Raw genomic sequence first — 10,244 nt, 5'->3', positions numbered from 1 at the left:
TACTATTGTGAACAAAGATGTTGCTATCAGCCTTGTCACCCAGGAATCACAAGTCATTCAGGGACTCTGTCGAAAACAGAGGACAGGGCAGGCTCAGTGGCTCACACCTGTGATCCTAGAACTCTGGGAGGCCAAGGCAGGAGGATCCCTTAGCTCAGGAATTGAAGACCAGCCTGAACAAAGGGAGAGACAGTCTTTACTTAAAATAGAAAAATTAGCCAGGTGTTGTGGTGGGTACCTGTAGTTGCAGCTACTCAGGAGGCTGAGGCAGGAGTATTGCTTGAGCCCTGCTCATTTGAGGTTGCTATGAGCTAGGCTAATGCCATGGCTCTCTAGGCTGGGCAACAGAGTGAGTTTCTGTCTCAAAAAAAAAAAAAGTAAAGAGAACATTTAGACATATAAATTATTAAATGTAAAATTCCCTGTGTCTCATGGAAAATTAGAGTTAGGAAAAAAATTAAAATATTATTAACTAAAAATTAAAATATAACATTTATGGCTTGGTGCCCATAGCACAGTGGTTATGGTGCTGGCCACATACACCAAGGGTGGTGGGTTCAAACCCAGCCCGGGCCAGCTAAACAACAATGACAACTGCAACAACAACAACAAAATAGCCAGGCTTTGTGGCAGGCACCTGTAGTCCCAGCTACTCGGGAGGCTGAGTCAAGAGAATCACTTAAGCCCAAGAGTTGGTTGCTGTGATCTGTGACGTCACAGCACTCTACCCAGGGTAACATAGTGAGACTGTCTCAAAAAAAAAAAATCATGTTTATATTTTATAAACATCATAATGTCTGAAACAAATCAGATTCATAGCCTTTGAAACCTCCTCAGGTTGATAAGCCTTCTCCTGAATTATCTTCTAAAATGCTGAAAAGAAATGCTAACGATTGGCTTGGTGCCTGTAGCTCAAGCGGCCAAGGCACCAGTCACATACACCAGAGCTGGCAGGTTCAAATCCAGCCCAGGCCCGCCAAACAACGACAACTACAACCAAAAAATAGCCGGGAGTTGTGGCGGGCACCTGCAGTCTCAGCTACTTGGGAGGCTCAGGCAAGAGAATCGCTTGAGCCCAGGAGTTGGAGGTTGCTATGAGCTATGATGGCACAGTACTCTACCCAGGGCAACAGCTTGAGGCTCTGTTTCAAAAAAAAAAAAAGAAATGCTGAGGAACTTTCATGTAAATGTTCAAATTTGTGTACAAAGATATTGCTTATCTAGTGAGGAAGTTAAAACACTATATATCACTAAAAATATTATAAAGCCAGACTTCAAAAATTTAGTTTAACATGTTTGCATTAATTTTTAGCCAACTTTTTAAAAATAAAAAATAATTTTAGGGGTGCCCATAGCTCTGTGGTTAGGACACTGGCCATATGCTCCAGGACTGGTAGGTTCAAACCCAGCCAGGCTTGCTAAACAAAACAAAACAAACAAATAAAAATAGCCAGAATCGCTTGAGCCCAAGAGTTGGAGGTTGATGTGAGCTATGATGCCACAGTATTCTACCAAGGGTGACAAAGTGAGACTCTGTCACAATAAAAAATAAATAATAATAATAATTTTAAAGTAATTTCATGTTACTTTTATACTCTTTTCTTTTTCTTTTTTTTTTTTTTTAAGCTTTGGTAAAATAGTTAGAGAATGGCTGGGCATTTTTACAATTGACCTCTTAGTCATGGAGGAGTGTTTCACAGCCTGGCCTTCTACCCACATAGAGCAAGGGTGGAGTGTGGCTCTTTCCTTCTCCCCGCAGGAACACCCATAGTTAAAGTCTCTGGGAGGAGTAAGCCATGTTGCTAGATGTTCACTTATTTACAGACATTTAACTAGTAGGTAAATATTGCAAAGATTGTGGCTTTTTCAAATGTTGGCCTACAGACAACTGAGTTACGTTAGAATTACCCTTGGCAGCAGAATACTGCATTGTTATTAAACGTTTGTTTGTGGTTGTGTCTTGTTTACCCTACGCTCTGTTAAGCTTTTTATAAACAAGGGCCATAAGATGTATTTCTATTTTTTCCTCTGCAACTAGCAGGCCTAGGTTTATTAGCAGACCTGATCATCATATCAGTTAAGGCAACCAGAAGTAGAGAACCTAGCACAGAACAAAATGTTTCTGGTCTATCCAGTGTACTCCTTTTTTAATGTAAATGAACAGAATTGAAGATTTGGGGGTTCCTCTCCTTCACGCTGGAATAATTAAAAGGTGTGTATGGAAATGGTTATTCTATTCAAATGATATCATTTTAACTTCCTGGTGAATAACAGCCCCTGACTTCTTTCAATATTCAACTAAATCCACAAGGTGAAAAATTCCATTGCATGAGTAGAGACTTGAATCTTATTGCTAATCACTACTTGACCTCTTGGGCTAATTATCAAAAGGATCAGCACATTTTCTAAGCCTAAACTCAAGAGTTAATGACAACTACACATAACTCACAGCCTTTTCTCCATACTTTGCCCTGTTTTTTTCCATCTTAGAAAACAAATACCCACTTACTATCTGATCTAGTGATTTGAAGTTCTATGTTTTTTTTTTTTGATATAGAGTTTCTCTTTGTTGCCCTGGGTACAGTGCCCTGGCATCATAGCTCAACAGCAATCTCAAACTCCTGGGCTCAAGCGATTCACTTGCCTCAACCTCCCAAGTAGCTGGGAGTATAGTTAACTGCCACAACACCTGGCTGTTTTTTAGAGACAGGGGTCTCGCTCTTGCTCAGGCTGGTCTTGAACTTGTGAGCTCAAGCAGTCCACCTGCCTTGGCCTCTCAGAGTGCTAGGATTACAAGCATGAGCCACCATGCCTAGCCCTGAAGTTCCATCTATATATAATAAGATTTTCAGTGATTCTCTTCTTCAGTGTAATCTTAAAGTCATACAAACAATAAATAAATATAATTTCAGAAAAGCCATAGGTCTGGATAATCAGCAGTAACTTTCAGTTCTGCCTGGAAATATCATTTCCAACCTGTGACATTTCAGCCCTGGTAGATGAGCTGAAGAAAGAATATCAAGGTGTCTGCAGGACATGATGTCTTTTATTTATTCATTTATTCACTTTAAATTGTCAATCTGGTAGACTATTCAGCATGAAACTGTATTGGCCCACACATCACTTCTCAAGATGCTTGCCTCTATTGCTTACATTCCATTTTTATTTGACAACATTGAGAAAATATTTATTGAGAGTGTGCTATATTCTCAGAATCTTTTTTCCTGTGACATATATATACCATATTTTCAGTTTCATTGGTTCTATACATGGTTAAGTTGGAATATAGTCCCAGATGCTTTGTAAAAGTGCTCAGTAAATGATTGTTAAATAGAAAGTAAAAGTCTTTTGTTTATTTATTTTTTGACAAAGAGTCTCACTTTGTTGCCCAGGCTAGAATGCAATAGCATCAAACTAGCTCACAGCAACTTCAAACTCTCCTAGGTTCAAACAACCCTCCTGCCTCAGTCTCTGGAGTATCTGGCACTACAGGTACCCATCACAATGCCTGGCTAATTTTTCTTTTTTTTAGTAGAGATAGGGTCTCTCTTTGCTCAGCTTGGTCTCGAACTCCTGAACTCAAGGGATCCTCCCACCTGGGCTTCCCAGAGTGTTAGGATTACAGGCCTAAGTTGCCTTACTCAGCCAGTAATACTAATTTTTGTAACATGAAGACTACACAAAGTTTATGAAAAAAATAAAATTATAAATTCAAATAGCATTTAATTAGCCTACCTCCTTAAATATCCCTTTTATCTGTACATAAATAATGTGATTTCAGGAAGCTTCCATTCCTTTATATCATTTTAACAATTACATTTAAATTGCCAGAGTATCATGAATGTTAAAAAAATCATCAAGATGGGCGGCGCCTGTGGCTCAAGGAACAGGGTGCTGGCCCCATACGCTGGAGGTGGTGGTTTCAAACCCGGGCCCAGCCAAAAACTACCCCCCCCCAAAATCATTAAGATATATAAATGTTGTCTGTGATTAATGCAATAATGTCGTAAAGTATTGTTACTACTGAGACATTTAAGTAGATAATACATAATCAACCATCACTATATTTTCTTTCTTTTTTAAACAATTATTTATTCACTTAATGGGCACAATGTAAGGGTATATGGCATACCTCTTGGGTGCAGGACACAACTACAAGAGGGACTCTACCTAACAAATTCAAACATTGTAACCTAGTTGTTGGTACCCTCATGTTAATTTGAAATTTAAAAAAATTATTTGTTTATTAATATTTTTTGAGACAGTGTCTTGTCTTACTGTCCAAGATACAGTCCAGTGGCATCGTCATAGTTCACTGCAACTTCAAAACTTCAAACTCTTGGGCTCATGTGATCCTCCCTGCTTCATCCTCCTGAGGAGCTGGGCCTGCAGGTACACATCACCATGCCCAGCTAAATTTTTAAAATTATTTTGTAAACATAGATGGGATCTTGCTTGCTGCCCAAGCTAGTATTGAATTTCTGGGGTTAAGTGATCCTCCTTCTTTGGCCTCCCAAATACTGGGATTACAGGTGTAAGCCACTGTACTTGGGTTCTCTTTACTTTTTTATTTTCATTGTTATTTTTTTAGAGACAAGGTCTCACTCTGTTGCCCAAGCTGGACTTGAACTTCTGGACTCAAACATTCCTAACTCAGCCTCCAGAGTAGCTGGGACTATGGGCCCATGCCCCTGCATAAGCCTATAACCTGCTTTCAAAACATTTCCATCACACTAAAAAGAAATGTAATCCACCGCTAGTCACTTTATATTCCCTCCTCACCCCAATTCCTGGCAACCACCATTTTCTACTCTATAGGTTTACCAGTTCTGGACGTGTCACATAAATACAATTATACAAGGGCCAGGCATGGTGGCTCATGCCTGTAATCCTAGCACTCTGGGAAGCTGAGAGTTCGAAACCAGCCTGAGCAAGAGTGAGATCCCGTCTCTAAAAATAGCCGGGCATTTTGGCAGGCACCTGTAGTCCCAGCTACTTGACAGGCTGAGGCAAGAGAATTGCTTGAGCCTAAGAGTGAGAATCACTTGAGCCCAAGAGTTCGAGGTTGCTGTGAGCTATGACAGCATGGCACTCTACCAGGAGTGACAAAGCAAGACTCTGTCTCAATAATAATAATGATAATACAATTATATAATATATGGCCTTTGTACTGGCTTTCTTCACTTAGTACGTTTTCTAGGTTCATCTATGTTCTAGCATATATCAGTACTTCATTCTGTGTATGGCTAAACAATATTCTCTTGTATGAATTTGGTTTATCTGTTCATTACTTGGTAGATATTGGGGTTGTTTCTATGTTTGGATATTATAAGCAATGCTAGTATGAACATTGACATACAGGTTTTTGCATAGATATATGTTCTTAGTTTTCTTGGTTATATACATAGGATTGGAATTACCTGATCCTATAGTAATTCTTTGTGTTACCTTTGTGTTACCTTTTGAGGAATTGCCAAACTGTTTTAAGAAGTGCCCCATTTTATAATACCATACCAATATGTGAAGATTCTAATATCTTCACATTTTCATTAACATTTGCAATTGTCTTTCTTATACCCATCCTAGTGGGTGTAAAGTATATTTCATTGTGGTTTTTCTTTTTTGTTGTTTTTTGAGACAGTTTCACTATGTCACCCTTGGTAGAGTGCTATGGCATCACAGCTCACAGCAACCTCAAAGTCTTGGGCTTAAGCAATTCTCTTGCCTCAGCCTCCCAAGTAGCTGGGACTATAGGGGCTTAGCTATTTTATAGAGATGGGGGTCTCACTCTTGTTCAGGATGGTCACAAACTCCTGAGCTCAGGTTATCCACCCACCTCTGCCTCCCAGAATGCCAGGATTATAGGCGTGAGCCACTGCATCCACTGGCCCTATAAAACTTCTTTATATATTTTGAATACAAGTCCCTTATCAGATTTATAAATGCATTCTCTTTTTCCAGGTCTTCCTTTCACTTTCTTTATGATGGCCTTTGACACACACAGATTTTTAATTTTGATAATGTCTTATTTTTTTCTTTTGCACTTTGTGCCTTTAGTGTCAGATCTGAGATACCAGTGCCTAACCCATGGTCATAAAGATTTATGTCTATTATCTCTTCTGAGAGTTTTATACTTTTAGCTCTTACATTTAGATTTTTGACCCATTTTGAGTTAACTTTCAGGCATGTTGTGAGACAGGGCTCCAATTTCACTTTGTTGCATGTAGACATCCAGTTGTCCTATTATCATTTGTTGAGAAGATAGTTCTTCCCCCTAATGGCATATACTGCCAAAGTCCATTGACTATAAACATAACGGATTTCTGGACTCTCAATTCTATTCCATTGAGGTGTGTATTTATATTTATGCCAGTGGCATATGATCTGGATGAAGGTAGCTTTGTATTAATAGTAAGTTTTAAAACTTAGAAGAAGCATGAGTTCCCCAACTTTGGTTTTTTTTTTCAAGATTTTGAAAGAACAAGTTTATAAGGAAATGATTAGTAAAGAAAAAACAGAGGAGTTTTTAAAAGTTTTTATTATCTCAGGGGCAAAGGGTAAGAAGTTGCGAATTATATTATTTCTAAAGGAATATTGCTAAGAGATGGTAAAATTCAGGTGAATGTCCCTTTTTAAGAATGCCAGGATTAGTTCTATTTTATAAAGATGCTTTTGGTGGTGAAGTTTCTGTTGCCTGAGCTGCATGACAGAATGTTTCTGAATTCTTTATAATTGGCACCACTGCTGTTGGCATAGCTGGTATTCAATAAATACTCATTGATTAATACCCTGTCCCTTCTCTTTTGTTTTAATCTATTGGTTTTGTTGTTGCTACCATTTGGCTGACAGTTGCTAACATTTCCTGTTTTTCTAGCCCATACAATAACTAAGCAATTTTGGTTTAAAATACTATTTTCCTAAATTTCCACCAGTTTTCTGCACAGCACCAAAATATGTTGGACAGATGATTTTCTAAGAATGGAATCATTAGAGATTCTTTTTTTCCCCAACTTAACAGGATGTATTTAGTGCTTATTTCAAGATATAGATTCAGCTTCTTTGCACAGGGTTTTCTTTTTTTAATTACAATTATGGTCTTACCACATTTTAAAAACTTTAACAGATATTCCATGTTGAGTTTTGGGACCCTTGTTCTATAATATTACAGCTGACAGGGGTTAGTAGTCATGTAAATTATCCAGAATAAAATAACTTCACCCTGAATATTTATATCTCTTCAGTCTTTCTAATCATGTGGCAATTTATCATGCTTATTAGTTTTAGTTACATTATTCAAGATGATTATGTAAACTCACCCCTCCCCCCACACACAAATGGTTCTTGGCCTTATCTTCCATATTGTAATGGAAGCGGCTTGAGGTTAACAACCTTGGCATGATTGTTTAGCATTGGCCTGCTGATTGCATTATTTTTTCATCACCCTTACCTACGAAGTCATGCCTTTGCTAAAGTGTGGTGCATTATGAAATTACCTCCATCTTGCAAGATTCCCAGTGCTCTTATAAAACTTCTAGGAATAGTGTTACAGATCTTTTAGAATTAGGAAGAAAGAAAAACTTCAATGAATCAGTTTACGTATTCAGAAGTAAACTAGGCAGAACAGAACAAACTTGCCTATGTTTTAATAGTGTTTACCATCAGAAGCCAAATTCTAGTCATCATTTGCTCCTGCAAGCTTTATAGGGCAGGGACCATGAAAATCTCTTTTCTTCCTGTCTTCTCAATGCCTCATTTCCTAATGCATAGTAAATATCCACATACATTGTACTTCTTTGTGTACAATTTAAACCTTCACATCTGAAAAAGTATCAAGGAGATTGCTGAAGTAATCAGATTTGCCTCCTTCTCTTCCCTACCCTAATTGCCTTTGGTATCACTTGTGAGGCCTTGCTTCCCCTTAGCTTCCAAGGGCAGAAAACTGGATTCCAAGCCGTTTATGATTCCTGCTTTGAAGAATTTCTGGTTTCACCTCCTCCAAGAAGACTTTCCAGACTGAGGTACAACGTGGGCACCGATTCCAACATCCAATACGTAGACTTGCATAGTCTACTGTCCAACAAAAAAATAAAAGGGAAAAAAACACCACATATGTGAAAGTTTTGAATTTCCACATCTTTGTTTTTGGTTGTTGCTGACTTGGTACAACAGAGGTAACCTGTTGTTTTTTTCCCTGTGTTTACCCCAACCTGTTAAAAACCCATTCTTGCTTTAGGACTTAAATTCTAATATTTTTTTCTCTCCTTCTAAGAGGCTCTTGTTATGTTAACCCTCTTGGGTACATATTTGGAACTCGGTAAATATTATTTGACAATTGTCTTATTGTTAGTAATAATAATCTTGTCTCCTGCTTCAAAACACCAGCTACTGAAAGATGAAGGATAGAGTGCTTAATGCACAGAGCAACAAATACTCAACAAATGGGTGATAAAATCCAAGTACAATAATTTCCCTTTCTAATCAACCATGGAGCCTCCAAGCTCCCCAGAATTTTCAAAGAGTCTAGTCAGTTACCTTCTCCTTAGTTAATTCATCTAACCGGTTGGAATGACTATAGCTGGGCTCTTGCCAATAATACACCCATAGCAAATTAAAAGCCTTGGCTAGAGTCAAGAGAAATGGATAGTAATTCTGCCCTCCCCACTGTCTGAGAAAACTTGGGAGCTCGTGTTCCATTTATTCATTCACTTAGTAAATATTAATTAGCTCCAATTATGTCCTAGAGACTGTCCTAGAGGATGGAAATCCAGTAGAAAACAAGGTAAGTCTTCCATTCATGGAAATTTACATTTCAGTGGAAAGGTGGGGTGAAGCTTATACTACAACTAACAGGCTCAGTTTCCCCATTTCTAAAACAATGGGATAGCTTCCAGGTTTAAATTGAATGTTTAGGGCCTGTTAATTTAGCATTTGATCAAAGCTCATGGTAGAGCAAAAGTTACCCACCACAAAACTCAGTGCGTGGTTGATGAAATATTCTGGCTTTCATTTACAAAGGGGATCATTACTAACGTAGTTCAGTGGAAGTGTTTTCAATATTCCACACCGCCCGGGAAACGCAGGTCGCAGCTTCCCTAGCCCCTGACCTGTGGCTCGAATCTACATTTTCAAAAGGTGCAAGATGGTATGACCTTGCATACTGAGAAAAATCCAAAGTTTCCTTCCTTTTGCCCGTATCAGTTGGCATGGGGTAAAGGTACAGAAAAGTTAAGTTTCCGCTAGCAGGGAAGACGAGACCTTAACGAGTGAATCCGATGAACTGAATCGGAGAAAAGGTGCATGCCAGTGGTGAACGCCAGCAGGAGCAGTGGCCCACGACCATGTACAGGTCACACAGGTTTTAAGGCAGCACTCGGTCTTCCACACCCAGCCCGAAGGCTTTGTTCGAAACGCAGGCTTTCCGAGCACTGTAGCTTGCTTCACGCAGTGCCCACCCCGCCGCGATCCGCCGCCGCTGGGGCAGCAGCCGCCGAAGTAATGGGTGGAGCTGGGAAACCCGGGGCTCAGGTGGGGAAAGCTGTCCGCTGGAGTCCACTCTGGAGACGGCCTGGAACGCTGCGACTGCGCAGGCGCCGGAGCTTCGGCGCGTTCGGCCCAAACCCGCGCGCGCGCGCGCTCGCCGCAGGCCACGCCCGTGACGTCCACTGAGCGGGGCAGGGCGGGGCGCGGGCTGGAGGGGGCGGGGCGAGCCCGCGCAGTTGAATGAAGCGGCGCGAGGAGCAGCACATTCCAGAGGGTTCACGTGACGCGGCCGCGAGGCCTGAGGTAAACAACCGCGGCCCCGCCTCCCGGCCCCCGGCGCGCCCTGCACTGCTTCTCGCCGGCGGGACGCGCTCCAGCGGGGCGGGCGGCTTCCTCCTAGAGTCTCAAGCGGCCGCCGCGGGCCGGAGCAGCGGCAGCGGGCGCGGCGCCCCGGGGCTGCGGGCCGAGCGCACCGGCAGGGGTCGAGCGCGCGTCCCCTCCCCGCCCCCACCGTGCGCTGTGGCGCAGCAGGAATTTGGCCGGGACCTGGGCGCTATTTGCGGCTCTTGACGCGCGGCAGCCGGCTGCCCTTCGGTCATTTCTATTCTAGGGGCACTGGGTCATCGCGCTCGGCCGGCCCCCTCCCCCGGGCCCGGAGGGTGTGTCCCTCTCTCGGGGGCTCGCCTCGCCTATAAGGGGCCGAGCGGCGGGCAGGGACATGCAGCTCTACAGCAGCGTCTGCACCCACTACCCAGCCGGGGGAC

Source organism: Otolemur garnettii, unplaced genomic scaffold (genome assembly GCF_000181295.1).
Source record: "Otolemur garnettii isolate 467f Iridium unplaced genomic scaffold, OtoGar3 scaffold00019, whole genome shotgun sequence".
NCBI lineage: Eukaryota > Metazoa > Chordata > Mammalia > Primates > Galagidae > Otolemur > Otolemur garnettii.
The sequence above is the reverse complement of the archived record's forward strand: the minus strand, read 5'-3'. Positions refer to the sequence as shown.